This window comes from Trachypithecus francoisi, unplaced genomic scaffold (genome assembly GCF_009764315.1).
Source record: "Trachypithecus francoisi isolate TF-2019V2 unplaced genomic scaffold, Tfra_2.0 Lachesis_group21, whole genome shotgun sequence".
In the NCBI taxonomy this organism is placed as follows: Eukaryota; Metazoa; Chordata; class Mammalia; order Primates; family Cercopithecidae; genus Trachypithecus; species Trachypithecus francoisi.
The window spans coordinates 27,160,063-27,178,263 of NW_022681467.1; the positions used below are offsets into that span (position 1 = coordinate 27,160,063).

General features: G+C 46.8%; 1 protein-coding gene across 10 annotated transcripts in view; it reads right to left on the minus strand.

Annotated features, from left to right (window-relative positions):
- BCL2L1 (BCL2 like 1) overlaps positions 1–18,201 on the minus strand; it is a 64,516-nt gene that overhangs the window by 20,352 nt on the left and 25,963 nt on the right. Inside the window, exons 3-4 of one of the 10 annotated variants that reach the window (XR_004431191.1) lie at positions 8,721–8,785; positions 8,360–8,404 (exon numbers count right to left, since the gene is read on the minus strand). The exons of the other annotated variants lie outside the window; for them this stretch is intronic. The gene's annotated coding sequence lies outside the window, so the exon portion shown is untranslated. The remainder of the gene's footprint in view (positions 1–8,359; positions 8,405–8,720; positions 8,786–18,201) is intronic. 10 annotated transcript variants of the gene reach the window in all.

An 18,201-nucleotide genomic window follows, 5' to 3' on the forward strand; every position in this document is an offset into this window, starting at 1 on the left:
CCTCCCAAACCCACTCCAGTCCCAGCCAGCTCCACCCATATGAGCCCTTGGGGATACAAACCTATTTAGAAGGCACCATCCATTTTCCATCTTTGTGGGGCTTAGTGAACATGGCTACAGGTGCAGGGGTGAAGCTAGAGCTGTTGTAACTGCCAGGCCAGCAATGCCTGACCTACATCTCCACGGTTGGTTGCATGCAAAGAAAAATACCAGGGATTTCCGTTGGTGTTCACCACATGCAGCTGCCAAGGGAAGGCTGGGCCTTCTGAAGGCCTGTTGTGAATAGGCCAAGACAAGTGATAAGCTGGCTAGGATAGGCAAGAAGGCTGGCCTCTTAAATTATTTACTGGCTCAGGGGACCGCCCTAGATTTTAGAGACTGTATATAATTTTTACCTGCTTTCTACCAAGGTCCTCCATTAAAGCTTTGTTTTTCTTCTTCCAGTGTATTTTTATTAAGAATTGAGAAAGACAGCTGGGCGTGGTGGCTCACGCCTATAATCCCAGCACTTTGGGAGGCCGAGGTGGGTGAATCACGAGGTCAGGAGATGGAGACCCTCCTGGCTAACATGGTGAAACCCTGTCTCTACTAAAAATACAAAAAAATTAGCTGGGCGTGGTGGTGGAAGCCTGTAGTCCCAGCTACTCGGGAGGCTGAGGCAGGAGAATGGCGTGAACCTGGGAGGCGGAGCTTGCAGTGAGCCGAGATCGTGCCACTGCACTCTAGCCTGGGTGACAGAGCAAGACTCCATCTCAAAAAAAAAAAAAAAAAAATTGAGAAAGAGAGAAAGAAGATTCTATCTGGAATAAAGTTCCCCAAACTAAACAGTTGTTCTTATTGTAAACCATTGGCATTTGCAGTGAGGCTCTAGTTCCCCACAGAAAAGAGGCAATTTGAAAGTTCCACATGGTCAGGTTCAAGAAACATGAGCTTACTCCTGCTTTGTGGTGGCTCTATTTGGCTATGGTCCTGTCAATTAAGCACTATGGGCCTCACTTTTCTCATCTGACAAGTGTGGAGGATGGATCAGATGATCTCTAAGGCTTTCTCTCCAGCTCCAAAGCACTAAGACCCTATCCCCTGGCCTTTTTTTTCCCCTCAAGGGAGCAGTGGATTGTAAGGGAAAAGTAAGCTTTTTTGGCAGACAAAAGACTGAGTTCTAATCTCAGCAATGACATTTATTAACTTACTGTGTAACAATGGCAACTCACTTCCCCTCTGGGGGCACCTTATTTTCTTCATATATGAGCCAAAGACCCAAAAGTGCAGTGAAACAGGCACTCTAGCAGGCCTTTGGCATTATTTTTATGCCTCCGTTACATTGTTCATCCATTAGCATATCCTGGCCTCACAAAGAACCTGTTCTTTACTTGTTGCTCTGACTTGCAAAACCCTGTCCTTGAAAATTAACAGGTTCCAAGAGCTATGCCATAGGAGCCAGAACAGCCTCTGGGTCCCCAACCCCCTTCTGATGTCAGTAAAAAGATCACTGCTGGCCGGGCGCAGTGGCTCAAGCCTGTAATCCCAGCACTTTGGGAGGCCGAGACGGGTGGATCACGAGGTCAGGAGATCGAGACTATCCTGGCTAACACGGTGAAACCCCGTCTCTACTAAAAAATACAAAAAACTAGCCGGGCGTGGTGGCGGGCGCCTGTAGTCCCAGCTACTCGGGAGGCTGAGGCAGGAGAATGGTGTGAATCCGGGAGGCGGAGCTTGCAGTGAGCTGAAGTGAGCTGAGATCCGGCCACTGCACTCCAGTCCGGGCGGCAGAGCGAGACTCTATCTCAAAAAAAAAAAAAAAAAAAAAAAAAAAGGATCACTGCTATTTATTCAATGTTTTGTATATGCCAGGCCCTCATGTGTGTTTAAAACTCTTATTTTATGAAGACATGGACGTTAATGATCCTACGCTATTATTTTATGACTCCAGCCTGGGTTTCACCATATTTGAAAAAAGAGTGGAAGTAGCAAGCTGTAATATCTTAGAGATGTTACAGCCCCACTTCTTTTTTTTTTTTTTTTGTGAGACAGAGTCTTGCTCTGTCACCCGGGCTGGAGTGCAGTGGCCGGATCTCAGCTCACTGAAACCTCTGCCTCCCGGGTTTACGCCATTCTCCTGCCTCAGCCTCCTAAGTGACTGGGACTACAGGCGCCCGCCACCACGCCCGGCTGATTTTTTGTATTTTTTAGTAGAGACAGGGTTTCACCGTGTTAGCCAGGATGGTCTCGATCTCCTGACCTCGTGATCCGCCCGTCTCGGCCTCCCAAAGTGCTGGGATTACAGGCTTGAGCCACCGCGCCCGGCAGCCCCACTTCTTTGTCTTTTTGTTCTTTTGTTCACATCTGGTCCATCCTTCTAGGTTCCCGTTACTTGGAACCTCCAGGCCACCCAGCACGATACCCACAGTGCTCTCCCTGAAAGGCCATGGAGTAGAGGGGTTCAGAGTCCCAACTTTATCACTTATTTGTTGTGCACCTCTGGGATGATGACTTAAACTCTTGAGTCTCAGGATCCATGTTTATAAAATGGACAGAAGACCTATCTCATAATGCTCAATGCATGTTTGCTAGCTATTTAAATTATGTTATGCCCCCTTTCTCCTCTGAATTTCTCTAACCCTTATAGTCTTTTCCATTTACTTTGACACTTTCAGTTTCATAATTTAAGTTGTTGAGAGCCAGGCTTGTACTTTAGACTTCTCTCCCACTGCTACAGTGAGCACATGACAGGTATTCGAAGAGCATCTATTATATGTGTGGGAAATGGGTCCTTTTTGAAGTGGTAACAGTGTGGGCCATATCCGATAATCAGTCACCAATCTTCAGGCATCATGTGGCTGCCCACTCTTTGGCTACTCTGTGCTAAGTACTAGGAGTACAGGTAGGCAGTAAGAGGTAAATGGAAACCACAAGTCTTCTTTAAAACAGTGTGAAGTAGACAATCCAGACTTACCTTCAGGAAAGGGCCTCAAGCCGGGCGCGGTGGCTCACGCCTGTAATCCCAGCTCTCAGGGAGGCAGAGGCGGGAGGATAGCTTGAGCCCAGGAGTTCGAGACCTGCCTGGGTAATACAGCGAGACCCCGTTCTCCACAAAAAGGAAAAAAAAAAAAAAAAAAAAGACAGAAAGGGCCTCAAACAATAAGGAAAAGTAAAAAAAGGCAGAGAGAGCCAAGGGAAGCCCATGGAGACCATAGTTAAGTGAGAGCTTTTGAGTCCAATATATTGGATTTGTATTCTGTCCTTATTATCATTCGACCTTAGGACTATAATTTAACTTACTTTACACTCAGTTTTCTAATCTGGACAATGAGGACAATAACATGTTTCCCAAGAAGGATTATTGTGAAGATGAAAAATACAGGCCGGGAGCGGTGGCTCAAGCCTGTAATCCCAGCACTTTGGGAGGCCGAGACGGGTGGATCACGAGATCAGGAGATCGAGACCATCCTGGCTAACACGGTGAAACCCCGTCTCTACTAAAAAAATACAAAAATCTAGCCGGGCGAGGTGGCGGGCGCCTGTAGTCCCAGCTACTCCGGAGGCTGAGGCAGGAGAATGGCGTAAACCCGGGAGGCGGAGCTTGCAGTGAGCTGAGATCCGGCCACTGCACTCCAGCCTGGGCGACAGAGCGAGACTCCGTCTCAAAAAAAAAAAAAAAGAAAAGAAAAATACTACATTGGCCAAGTGTGGTGGCTCACACCTGTAATCCCAGAACTTTGGGAGGCCCAGGAGGGAGGATCATTTGAAGCCAGGAATTTGAGACCAACCTGGTCAAGACAATAAGATCTCCGTCTCTACAAAAACAAAACAAAACAAAACAAACGACAGTGTACCTTACAGCATCAACACATGGCAGGCACTCAATAAATAGCAGCAACTATACTGTCATTAGTAGATTAAGCACAGATGGGTTACCCCTAAAGGACCCTCTGATGGCCAGTAGATGCACACTGAGAACCAGTGACTTGAGGCTCTCTATAGCAAGTGAAGCTCTGAATGGAGAAAATCTTGGCTGGGCGCGGTGGCTCATGCTTGTAATCCCAGAACTTTGGGAGGCCAAGGCAGACGGATCATGAGGTCAGGAGATTAAGACCATCCTGGCCAACACGGTGAAACCTTGTCTGCACTAAAAATACAAAAAAATTAGCTGTGTGTGGTGGCACGTGCCTGTAATCCCAGCTACTCGAGAGGCTGAGGCAGGAGAATTGCTTGAACCTGGGAGTCGGAGGTTAGAGTGAGCCATGATCACCACTGCACTCCAGCTTGGCGACAGAATGAGACTCCATCTCAAAAGAAAAGAAAAGAAGAAAATTCTCAAACTCTTTCCCTGGGAGGGAGGCAGGTAGCTCAGTGTAGACCAGAGGCCTCCGATCAGACATATGTGGGTTCCTCATAGCTTCCACGCTGGGTGTTTTGTGGCCAGTTACCCTCTCTGAGCCTGATTCCTGTATTAGACAATAAGACCGTATGTTTTTCCTCCTGAGAGGCAGGTAAGGGTGTACCATAAGAGCACAGGCGTCAGAGGATTGAAACCTGGGCTTAATCCTAGCTCTGCCACTTAATAGCTGGACCATGACCATGGCACCCTGTTTAACCCTTCTGAGCTTCACTTTTCTCATCTAAAAGCCTTCCTCTTTGAGTGGTTATGAGAATTATCAGATAATGTGCCTGTGCCTGGCAAACAGTAACAATTTCACTTGATACATGAAAGTGTTTACCTTATATCCAGTGCCAGGTACAGGAAGGCATTCAAGAAATGTGCTGATGGCTGGCGTGGTGGCTCACACCTGTAAATCCCAGCAATTTGACAGGCTGAGGTGGGCGTATCACCTGAGGTCTGGAGTTTGAGACCAGCCTGGCCAACATAGTGAAACCCCGTCTCTACTAAAAATACAAAAATTAGCCCGGCAAGGTGGTGGGCACCTATAGTCCCAGCTACTTGGGAGGCTGAGGCAGGAGAACTGCCTAAACCCAAGAGGTAGAGGTTGCAGTGAGCCAAGATTGTGCCACTGCACTCCAGCCTGGGTGACAGAGCGAGTCTCTGTCTCCAAAAAAGAAAAAAAGAAAAAGAAAAAGAAAAAGAAACGTGCTGAACCAAACTCTATACTTGGGTGGAAGGGTGTTCAGAAAAAAGATACTCCTGTAAACTGGTACCCACTGCTATGGGCCCAGGCTAACTATCCCTATTAAAATCCCAAGTACACATACCCTTTGCCCCAGTAATTCCACTTTTAGGGATTCATCTCCCCCAGATATACTGTATTCATATATGGGCCAAATGACAAATATACAGGGCTATTCATTGAGTGTCACTATTATAACTGCAAAAGACTGGGGAAAAAAATGTGTCTACCAATCGGAACTGGTTAAATAAAGTATAGAATAGTGCCCTGTGTAGAATACCATGCAGCATTAAAAAGACTGAGAAAGCTTTTATGTACTGACACAGAAAGATCTTAAGAGATACAACTCTGATATTTGCATCCTATGACAACAAAATAACACTACTATTTGTAATCGACCACACTAGGGTTGCTGCCATCTCTGACCCTTTGTCTTTGGATGCTGTTAAGCTAAAAGCGGACCAGGATCCATGATGAGGTTCCTCTATCCTCTGGGTTAAGTCTGTCCAGGTAAAATAATAGGGAAAGAAGAATACCATTAAAATAAAAATTGGCTGGGCACAGTGGCTCATACCTGTAATCTCAGCACTTTGGGAGGCCGAGGCAGGAGGACTGCTTGAGGCCAGGAGTTCAGGACTAGCCTGGGCAACACAGCAAGACCCTGTCTCTAAAATTAAAGAAGAAAAGCAAAGGAAGAAAGGGGAAGGGAAGGGAAGGGGAGGGGAGGGGAAGAGAAGGGAGAGGGGAGGAGAGGGGAGGGGAGGGGAGGGGAGGGGAGAGGGAGGGAGCGGGAGGGAAGTGGAGGGAAGAGGGAGAAAGGAAGGAAGAAAACTGGGTGCAGTGGCTCATGCCTGTAACCCTACTAACACTTTAGGAGGCTGAGGCGGGTGGACTGCTTGAGCCTAGGAGTTCAAAACCAGCCTGGGAGACATAGTGAGATCCTGTCTCTACAAAAAAAAAAAAAAAAAAAAAAAAAAAAAAAAAAAAAAAAGAAAGAAAGAAAAATAAAAATTATCCCATGGTGGTCCTGGAAGAAAAAAGGGAAGGTAGGAAACTTAATCCTAGAGGAAGTAGTAGTAGTCAGGCTCTAGGAGAAGGGCTGGCAACGGCCTGAAAATCCCCTCCCCAGTCTTTCCTTACCACTCCCTCTCTTGTTCTATTTAAAATCAGTCTCTTCCATGCCTGCTAAGACTACTTTATCAGGAACTCCTGAAAGTAGACAGAGACTAAATTGGCTCTGAAAGAATACAAATGGCTAATAACACGTTAAGAAAAGATGTTCTACCTCACAAGTAACCCTGGAAATATTCCTTGGATATTTTTAACTTTTTATTTATTTATTTTTATTATTATACTTTAAGTTCTAGGGTGCATGTGCATAACGTGCAGGTTTGTTACATATGTATACTTGTGCTATGTTGGTGTGCTGCACCCATCAACTCGTCAGCACCCATCAACTCGTCATTTACATCAGGTATAACTCCCAATGCAATCCCTCCCCCCTCCCCCCTCCCCGGATATTTTTAACTTTTTCCTCCCCCCCGTGACAGGGTCTCACTCTGTCATCCAGGCTGGAGTGCAGTGGCACAATCATGACTCACTGCAGCTTCAACCTCCCGGACTCAAGAGATTCTCCCATTTTAGCTTCCCAAGTAGGTAGGACTACAGATGTGTAGCACCACAAACGACTAATTTTTTTTGTTGTTGTTTTTTTTGAGAGAGACAGGGTCTCACTATGTTGTCCAGGCTGGTCTCAAACTCCTGGGCTCAAGCAATCATTCCACCTCAGCCTCCCAAACTGCTAGGATTACAAGTGTGAGTCACTGTGCCTGGCCAATTTTAAACTTATTCTTATGAGAATATTTAATCATGTACAAAAGTAGACAGAATAAAACGAACCCATCATTCAACTTCAACAAGTATCAACTTGGTGCCAATCTGATTTCATCTGTTCCCCAACCACTACCTCTCTCACTTGGGTATTATTTTGAAGCAAATCCCACACACAGGTCAGTATGAAGTTCTCTGTGTTTTTAGACAGAGTCTCTCTCTGCTGCCCAGGCTGGAGTGCAATGGTATGAAGTATGATCTCAGCTCACTGCAACCTCCATCTCCTGAGTTCAAGCAATTCTCATGTCTCAGCCTCCCAAGAAGCTGGGATTACAGGCGTGCGCCACCACGCCTGGCTAAGATTTGATAAACTCTCTCCCACATGCTGGCTTTGAGAATTGATTGAAAAGTTAAAAAAGAAAAAAGGAAAAAAACCCCCAACTTTTTCCCAAAGAGGGCACCTTCGTTCATTATGAAATATCAATACGGTAGGCCGGGCATGATGGCTCACGCCTGTAATCCCAGCACTTTGGGAGGCCGAGGCGGGTGGATCACCTGAGGTCAGGAGTTCGAGACCAGCCTGGCCAACATGGTGAAACCCTGTCTCTACTAAAAATACAAAAATTAGCTGGGTGTGGTGGTGCATGCCTGTAATTCCAGCTTCTCGAAAGGCTGAGGCAGGAGAATCATCTGAACCCGGGAGGTGGAGGTTGCAGTGAGCCAAGACGGTGCCACTGTACTCCAGCCTGGGCGACGAGACTCTGTTTCAAAATAAAAAATAAAATAAAATAAAATAAACAGGCCAGGTGCAGTGATGCCCGGCGAACAAATTAATCCCAGCTACTCAAGAGGCTGAGGTAGGAGAACTGAAAGACTATATTTGTAACATGCAGAGACAAAGTATTAGTATTCAAAATATATTTTAAAAGCCTACATACCCTAAGAAAAAGTCAAATCAAAAGGAAATGGAGCAAGGACTTGAACATTTTACAAAGAGGAAACATGAATGGCCAACAGATGTAAGAAAAGATTCACAAGCCCCACTTGTAATCTGAGAAAAGCAAATTAAAACCACAAGATACCATCTCACACCCACCAGCTCCATAAAAATTTAAGTCTGATCATATCAAGTATTAACAAAGAGGTAAAGTAATGGAAAACCCATATGCTGTTAGTGGCTGTGTAAATTCATACAAACACAGGAAAACAATCTGCCATTACTTTCTGATCAAGCAATTCCACTCCTGTGTAAACCCTACAACAAGGATTCTCAGTGAGGTCCCAGGACCAAGAGCGGCAGCATCAGCTCAGAAGTTGTTAGAATTGCAAATTCTGAGGGTCCCAACCCTGACATACATAATCAAACACTTTGGGGGTGGAGCCCAGCAATCTGAGGTTTAACAAACCTTCCAGGTGATTCTGATGGGCAGCTAAAGTTTGGGAACCACCGCCTGGGAGAAACTCTTTTTTTTTTTTTTTTTTTTTTGAGACGGAGTCTTGCTCTTTCGTCTGGGCTGGAGTGCAGTGGCCGGATCTCAGCTCACTGCAAGCTCCGCCTCCCGGGTTTTACGCCATTCTCCTGCCTCAGCCTCCGGAGTAGCTGGGACTACAGGCGCCCGCCACCTCGCCCGGCTAGTTTTTTGTATTTTTAGTAGAGACGGGGTTTCACCGTGTTAGCCAGGATGGTCTCGATCTCCTGACCTCGTGATCCGCCCGTCTCGGCCTCCCAAAGTGCTGGGATTACAGGCTTGAGCCACCGCGCCCGGCCAAGGGAGAAACTCTTGAACATGTGCATGTGCAGGAGACACAAACAGTTTTCATAACAGCATTGTCTGAAATAGCAAAAACAAGCTATTTGTTATTTGGTTATTTGGGAACAACCCAAATACCACTGACAGCAGAATGGATACACAGCTTGAGATATAATCATAAAAAAGGGATATGAAAATGAACAGATTATGCTATGCAAGTAACATGGATCTCAACCTTGGATGAAAAAAGGAAGACTGCAGACCATAAACAGAATAATACCTAAATGAAGTTTAAAAGTATGCAAAGGGGCCGGGCGCGGTGGCTCAAGCCTGTAATCCCAGCACTTTGGGAGGCCGAGACGGGCGGATCACGAGGTCAGGAGATCGAGACCATCCTGGCTAACACGGTGAAACCCTGTCTCTACTAAAAATACAAAAAACTAGCCAGGCGAGGTGGCAGGCACCTGTAGTCCCAGCTACTCGGGAGGCTGAGGCAGGAGAATGGTGTAAAAGATCCGGCCACTGCACTCCAGCCTGGGAGACAGAGCCAGACTCCGTCTCAAAAAAAAAAAAAAAAGTATGCAAAGGCTGGGCGCAGTGGCTCACGCCTGTAATCTCAGCACTTTGGGAGGCTCCGGCAGGCGGATCACGAGGTCAGGAGTTTGAGACCAGCCTTGCCAATGCGGTGAAACCCCATCTCTATTAATAATAAAAAACTTAGGGCTGGACGTGGTGGCTCATGGCTGTAATCCCAGCACTTTGGGAGGCTGAGGCTGGTGGATCACGAAGTCAGGAGTTCAACACCAGCCTGGCCGAGATGGTGAAACCCCATCTCTACTAAAACTACAAAAATTAGCCAGGCATGGTGGCAGACACCTATAATCCCAGCTACTCGGGAATCTGAGGCAGGAGAATCGCTTGAACCTGGGCTGCAGAGGTTGCAGTAAGCCGAGATAGTGCCACTGCACTACAGCCTGGGCGACAGAGTGAGATTCCATCTCAAAAAAAAAAAAAAAAAAATTAGTCAGGCGTGGTGGCGTGCACCTGTAGTCCCAGCTACTTGGGAGACTGAGGCAGAAGAATCGCTTGAACCCGGGAGGCGGAGGTTGCAGTGAGCTGAGATCGTACCACTGCACTCCAGCCTGGGCAAGAAAGCAAGACTGTCTCAAAAACAAAAACAAAAAAAACCACGTAGAAGAATATACTATATTGTTCAGAAATATATACCTACATATATATAGTAAAACTTAAAAAAAAAAAAAAAAAAAAAGGCAGCCAGGTGTGGTGGCTCACACCTGTAATCCCAGTGCTTTGAAAGGCTGAGGTAGGAGGATCGCTTGAAGCCAGGAGTTCTAGACCAGCCCAGGCAACATAGTCAGACCCCCATCTCTAAAAAAAAAAAAAAGAAAAAAAAATACATTCAAAAATGAGCTACTTGGGAGGCTGAGGCAGGAGGATCACTTGAGCCCAAGGGTTTGAGGCTGAAGTGAGGTATGATCATGCTACTGCACTCTAGCCTGGTTGACATGGTGAGATATCACAAAACAAAACACAACTCAGGAGTATGGATGATGGGGTAGCTGTGACTGGGGAGGGGTACACAAGGGGCTCTAAGGTACTCATGTTTATTTTTGTTTGTTTTTAGAGATGAGGTCTCCCTCTGTTGCCCACACTGGAGTACAGTGGCACGATCATAGCTTACTGCAGCCTTAAACTCCTGGGCTCAGGTGATCCCCAACTCAACCTTCTGAGTAGCTGGAGTTATAGGTGTGCACCACCATGCCTAGCTATTTTTTAATTTTAGTTTTTGTAGAGACGGTGGTCTCACTATGGTGCCCAGGCTGGTCTCAAACTTCTGGCCTCAAGCAATCCTCCTATCTCCGCCTCCCAAGTGCTGGGATTACAGGCATAAGCCATCATGTAAGGCAGACATATGTTTGATTATTAATTAAACCGGGTGATGAGTTTACAGGTGATGATTTTCCTGTTTTTGAAATTGCACATATGCATTAGATATTCTGTTGTATTTATGATAAATTTCTTAAAAAAAAAAAAGTATACTGAAACAGTGCAATACTCTGAGCCAGAACTGTAACCACTAACTTAACATGCGCAGTGTCCGAAGGGTTAAGCCTGTTTCTCTGCCTGTGGGTGGGAGGGCAGGCAGCAGCTGGGGCACAGTGGGAGTTCCTGGCTCCAGCTGGCTCCAGCCTGGATCGAGCACCACACCCAGGAACTGGCACCTGTAGGGGGGGCTTCTGGACAGGTGGCACCTGTAGCCCTTGGTGACCTGATACGTGTGAGAGGCTGGGCCCAGTCAGATGGGTGGTGGGCTCCTGTCAGAGCCCCTCCATCTGGTAAGGAAGTTTGCTGGTGGCAGCTTGGAGCTGGTGAGAAGGGGAAGAGGGTCTAGGACACAGGATGGGGGTGGGGAAGGCAGTGGGTGAGCTGGGCTCAGATACCAAGGGAGGGTGGTGGGATTAGCACCTGCTGAGAATGAGATTAAGTTTCTTGGGAAGGGCTCATCTATCTAATGCTCCCCGAAAGCTGTCTCTCTGTGGCTTTTCTCTGCTGGACAGATGGTGTCTGAGCTGCCTCTTGGAGGGTGGGCTCCTTGAAGGGGTGGTGGAGGTGGAGCGCGACCTGCTGCTTGCTTTCCAGAGGACCTTGAGGCCCTGGGACTTCTTGCTTTCCAACAATAGTAATAAGGATTAGAGCTAACTCTTACTGAAGGTTTACCATATGCCAGGCATTGTCCTAACCCCTTCACACAAATTACCCCCATTTAGTTTTCACAGCACCCAACTGCCTATCATCTAGACGGTAGGTTTACATTGAAGGAAACTAAGGCTTGGTAAAGTTAAACACTTACCCAAAGTCAAACAGTAAGCAGGGCCTGGTGGTGCACCTATAATCCCAGGAAGATTGAGGTGGGAGGATCACTTGAGCCCAGGAGTTTGAGACAATGAGGCAACATAATGAGACCTCATCTCAAAACAACAACAAAAACAAAACAGTAAGCAAACTAGGACTTGAATGCAGGCAGATCAACTCCACAGCCCTCGCAGGAAATCACTATTAGTCAAGGCATCTTTCCTTATTAAATGGCAGTAAGGACTTTCTAGTTTCTTTTTTTTTTTTTTTTTTTTTTTTTTGAGACGGAGTCTCGCTCTGCTGCCCAGGCTGGAGTGCAGTGGCCGGATCTCGGCTCACTGCAAGCTCCGCCTCCCAGGTTTACGCCATTCTCCTGCCTCAGCCTCCCGAGTAGCTGGGACTACAGGCGCCCGCCACCTCGCCCGGCTAGTTTTTTGTATTTTTTTAGTAGAGACGGGGTTTCACCTTGTTAGCCAGGATGGTCTCGATCTCCTGACCTCGTGATCCGCCCGTCTCGGCCTCCCAAAGTGCTGGGATTACAGGCTTGAGCCACCGCACCCGGCCAGACTTTCTAGTTTCTTAAGCCAAAAACCTGGACTCTTCTCTCTCTCTTATCTCTTATCCAGCAATCATCAGCAAATCCAGTTGGTCCAACCTTCAAATTATATCCAAGCTCTGACCACTGCTTGCCACTTCCACCACCTCTCCACCCTGGTATAAACTGCTGTTATCACCCACCTGGCTTCTCACTGGTTTCCTGCTCCCGCTCTTACCCATAGAGTTTGTCCTCCACACCAGAAAGATCCTTCTAAAACCTGTCACTTCTTTGCTTAAAAATCCATGCCTTTCCACTGCCCTTAAAGCAAGGTCCCATGTGGCCCTACAAGACTTGGCCCCTGGTGACATCTCAGACCTGATTCCTACCACTGGCTTACTCTACTCTGGTCACACTGGCCATCTTGCTGTACTTTAATATGTTGGAGAGTCTTTTTCTGTACTTGCTTTTTAAATTTTTTTGAAACAGGGTCTTGCTCTGTCACCCAGACTAGAGTAGAGTGACAGGATCATAGCTCACTGCAGCCTCAAACTCCTGGATTTAAGCCATCTTCCTGCCTCAGTGTCCAGAGTAGCTAGGACTGCAGACATGCACCACGATGCCCAGCTAAACTCTGGCTTTGTCACTCTGGCTGATCTCAAACTCTCAGCATCAAGTGATCCTCCCACCTTGGCCTCCCAAAGTGTTGGGATTACAGGCGTGAGTCGCTGCACCTGGTTTTTTGTTTTACGACTTGCTATTCTCTACGCCTACAACACTATTCCCCCAAATATCTGCACAGATCATGCCCTCACTGCATTCAGATCCAATGTCATTTTATCAGAGAAGCCTTCCTAACTACCCTACCCTTCCTTTTCCCATCCCTAATCCCTTTTCCCTGCTTTACTTTTTCCTATAGCACTAAATACTACCTCACATGTTATTTATTTTTTAGAGGTGGGGCATCACTATGTTGCCCAGGTTGGTCTCGAACTCCTGGGCTCAAGCAATACTCCCACCTCAGCTTCCCAAAGTGCTAGAATTACAGGCAAGAGCCACCATGCCTAGCCCTGACATGTTAATTTACTTAGAATCTGTCACCCACATTGGAATGTCCAATGGGTGAGAACAGGGACTTTGGTTTATTCAGACTGTATGTCCAACCTTTAGCTCAGTCCCTGATATATGGCAGGAACTCCATAAATACTTGTTAATGAACAAATGAATGAATGACTACTATTCCTCAGGAAATGACTCAGACTCAAAGGGGAGCAAGGCTGCCTGCGTGTCCTTGGCTTTCTCAGCCCTGATGACCTTTGGTACCCCATGGCAGTGGTCAACATCCTTTCCTATTATGAAATGTCCTGGGTGCATAGCATCACCACTGTGTCATCTACTTGTGCATGTACCCATGCACACACAGGGACACAAAGCTGGAACAGGGCTGGTTTTGAGAAGGAGTAAGCCCGGGCAGTTGAAACCCAGGTTCAGTGAACTCTGGGGCATTTATTTCTAGGTGACTGTGCTTGCCACTGCTGGCCTACCAAGGTCTTCCAGTCGTCTGCCCATGCACTGTATACATTCTGGCATTTATTCTCATGAATAAAGTGTCATTAGAGGCCAGGCACTGCTGGCTAATGCCTGTAATCGCAGCACTTTGGGACGTCAAGGTGGGAGCACTGCTTGAGCCCAGGAGTTCAAGACCAGCCTGGACAACACAGTGAGACCTTGTCTCTACTAAAAATTAAAATAAGCTAGTCGGCCAGGCACGGTGGCTCACACCTGTAATCCCAGCACTTTGGGAAGCAGAGGCAGGTAGATTATTTGAGGTCAGGAGTTTGAGACCAGCCTGGCCAATGTGGTCAAACCCCGTTTCTACCAAAAATACAAAAACTAGCTGGGCATGGTGGCGAGTGCCTGTAATCCTAGCTACTCGGGAGGCTGAGGCAGGAGAATCACTTGAACCCAGAAGGCGGAGGCTGCAGTGAGCTGAGATCACACCACTGCATTCCAGCCTGGGCAACAGAGCAAGACTCTATCTCAAACAACAATAACAACAACAAAAAACTTAGCTAGGCATGATGGCACATGCGTATCTTTTAGCTTCACTATTTTCACATGTAAAACGGATGTCACAGGGTATATGGCTCCTTGGAATATTACATGAGATGACATATTTAAATCATTCAGCAGTACACTTAGCATCCATGGAGTGCTCAATGGATGGTAGCTCTGTAGATCAGTTCTCAATAGAGGGACAGGCCATTAGATAAGCTTGGGGAAGGCTTCCTGGAAAAGACTGGCTTGGTACTGGACTTTGGAGCCTGGATAGGACATACATGAATGTTGGGTGGAAGGAGCCTATTCAAATGGAAGAGGGAAGAGGACAGGCTTTGGATGCTGGCAGTTAGCTGTGTAATCTTTTAACAGGTGACTTTTTTTTTTTTTTTTTTTTTAAGACGGAGTCTTGCTCTGTCATCCAGGCTGGAGTGCAGTGGCCTGCACAATCTCGGCTCACTGCAACCTCCGCCTCCCGGGTTCACGCCATTCTCCTGCCTCAGCCTCCCAAGTAGCTGGGACTACAGGTGCCCGCCACCACGCCTGGCTAATTTTTTTGTATTTTTAGTAGAGACGGGGTTTCACCGTGTTAGCCAGGATGGTCTCAAACTCCTGACCTCATGATCCACTCGCCTCAGCCTCCCAAAATGCTGGAATTACAAGTGTGAGCCACCGCACCCGGCCTAACAGGTGACTTTACCTCTCAAAGTCTCAGTTTTCTTCTCTGTAAAATGTAGATACCACTAGAGCATACCTCAACAAACTGTTGGGAGGACTAATGAGGTGCTATACTGGTAAGTGGAAACCACTGAACAGAATCCCCAGCATGTGCTGTTGCTGTTTCTTATTTGGCAGGAGAAATTGCCTGGGCAAAGGCTGGGAAGTAGGATGTAAGAGAGAACAGCTATTACTCATTCCCTCTCTCACATCTGCCATCATCTCTCACCTAGACAACAGTAACAGCCTCCTTCCTGAGCTCCCTGCTTTTGCCCTTGCCCTCCTCTAATCTGTTATCTATCTAGTTACTGGTGATCCTTATTTATTTGTTTGTTTATTTATTTTGAGATGGAGTCTTACTCTGTTGCCCAGGCTGGAGTGCAGTGGCACAGTCTCATCTCACTGCAACCTTCACCTCCCAGGCTTAAGCAGTTTTCCTACCTCAGCCTCCCGAGTAACTGGGATGACAGGCACACGTCACCATGCCTGGCTAATTTTTGTATTTTTAGTAGAGATGGGGTTTCACCATGTTGGCCAGGCTAGTCTTAAACTTCTGACCTCAAGTAATTCGCCTGCCTTGGCCTCCCAAAGTGCTGGGATTACAGGCGTGAACCATTGTGCCCAGCCTGGTGATCCTTTAAAAATGTATGTCGGACAGTCATTTTTGGTTCAAAACCCTCCAATGACTCTTTTTTCTGAGACAGGATTTCGCTCTGTCACCCAGGTTGGAGTTCTGTGAGATGTGTTCATAGCTCACTGCAACCACGAACTCCCAGGCTCAAGTGATCCTCCCACCTTAGCCTCCTGAGTAGCCAGGATTATAGGCATGTACCACCGTGCCTGACAAATTTTTTATAGAGATGGAGGTCACACTGTACTGCTCAGGCTGATGTTGAATTCCTGGGCTCAAGTGATCCTCCCACCTCAGACTCCCAGTGTTGGGATTACAGGCATGAGCTACTGTAACCAGCCGATTTTCTTTTTTTTTTTTTTGAAGACGGTCTCACTTTGTCACCTAGGCTGGAGTATAGTGGCATGAACATGGATCACTGCAACCTTGACCTGGACTCAAGTGTTTCTCCCATCTTAGCCTCCCGAGTAGCTGGGAATATAGGTGTGCACCACCACACCTGGCTAATTTTTGTATTTTTTTTTTGTAGAGACAGGGTTTTGCTATGTTGCCCAGGCTGGTCTCAAACTCCTGAGCTCAAGCAATCTGCCTGCCTCAGCCTCCTAAAGTGCTCAGATTACAGGCATGAACCACCACACCTGCCCTTTTTTGCTTTTCAATTAGTGAGTCAAGGGGAGATCTCCAATAGATCTCCAATAGTGTGGTGGCTCGTCTGCTCTGAAATGTAAGCAGTTTTTTTGTCCCCTTGACCAGATTCTAAAAGTCTTAAGGTCAAAAAGTTCACAAATAACATTTTGTTTACCCATCCTGCAGTGCTGGGCCTAAGCCTCAGACTTAGGCAAAGGAGATCAGAAGGGTCACATGGCTAAAAGTAGGTGGACGGGAGGGAGTCGGGGAGGGCCTTCCTGTGAATCCTCCTGCCTCTCAAGGACAGTCTGTTCCCTTAGCTTGAGAAGACTTGAAGAAAGCTTCTTCCATGAGCAAGCTTTTAAAAACCTTTTAGCTCTTTAAAAGCAGCAAGCACTGTTCCAGCCATGACCCTGCAGACAGGTGGAACACCCATACTCCAGCCTCATTCTGAAGAGACTTGCAGAGCAGGAAGGAAGGGGTAATGACTTTCAGTTCCAGTAATGTATCTAGAAGCAGCAGCTGATTCAGCTAGATGATGTCACCTTCCCAAACCTCCTGACCAGCAGCTGAGATGGTAAAAGCAGGAAACAGGGGATACTCAGCTGGCTAAGTCCGAACATGCCTCTGGCAAAGGCCTACAGTAACCCTAGGCTCTGGAGGCAACCTCCTGAAGATGAGAAGAAAGAGTCCTCTCAGTTGGGAGGACCAGTAGGTATCCTCCAACACCCTCAAATCAACATGCTTCTCCAACTATCCTTTTGCTAGGCAGCTTTCTGCACATCCAACCAACAATCCTTCATTTATTCCAAGGGTGGAACAGTGGAAAGAAGCCTGCCTTCAGAGCCAGCCCGATCTAGGTTCAAATCCAGGGTTCACCATATAAAGCTGCAGGACTCTGGCATACAACTTCACCTCTCTAAACCTTAGTTTCTTTACTGGAAAAGAAAGTAGGGCTAATGGATCATTTACCACACAGTCTAGGTGAGGGGATTAAATGAGAAAATGCATGTAGAGTACCTGACATGGGCTAGGTGCTCAATAAATGGTAGTCACCATTATCCCATTGGATCTCTGCAGAGGAGATTTGAAAGATCACCTCCATCTATAACACAAAAGGAAACAAAGGTACCAACTAGACCCAATGGTGTCAAAGCTGAGTATCTGAGTGGGCCCATGCAGAGAGTTGTTTCCCTAGATATTCCATTACTCATCTTCATTTTCTGTACAGCAATTAGTCCACTCTCTGAAATAATCGTATTTGTTTCTTGGGCTAGCTGTCTCTCTCATTAAAGTAAGAGTTCTATAAGAGCAATGTCCTTGACCTTGTCTTGTTTATCTTAGCATCTTCAGCACGTAGCACAGGGCCTGGCACATAGGTGGTGCTCAATAAACATCTGCCGAATCACCAAATGAACAGCAGCACCTGGGATGGCCAAAAGCTAAACTGACAATGGCCCCACACTTACTCCTCTCCTCACTATTAGTTGAAGGCTCTGGCTCCCATTTCAGAAGGTGCCATTGTCACCTGGGAATCAGCAGCCCAACCAGTGGCCAGGATCGGCATTAGTCCTTAGGCATGATCTATCTATTGGGATACCAAGGCTGCCAAGTAGGGTCCTGAATCCTCCCCCTGGCACTTGAAGATCCTACAAACCTGGCTCTAGCTGACCTTTTTGGATTTATTACCTAATAAAAGAGTCTCCTCCACATATGCCTAAAACTTGACTGCCACTGCTCACAGGTCTCTTCTTGAGAGTTGGTCTCAGCCTGCAAATCTTAGCTCACGTCGACTCTCCTACTGGAAGTTACAGCCCCTCTGTTCCCTGCTTTGTGGTAAGGCTCTGTGCAAACCTCACCTCTTCTGTGAAGTCCTTCCCTCATTTGGCATTTATTGTTGGCTTCCACAAGATCTCTTTTCATGTATATTATGTCTTTTCTCTCTAATTCAATTGGAAGTATCTTGAGAGCAGAACTGGGCTTCCAATGGCAGTATCTCAATTAATAAACCTTCAACGGAAAAGACTCCTTGAAACAAAGTTAGCTAGGTCCGGA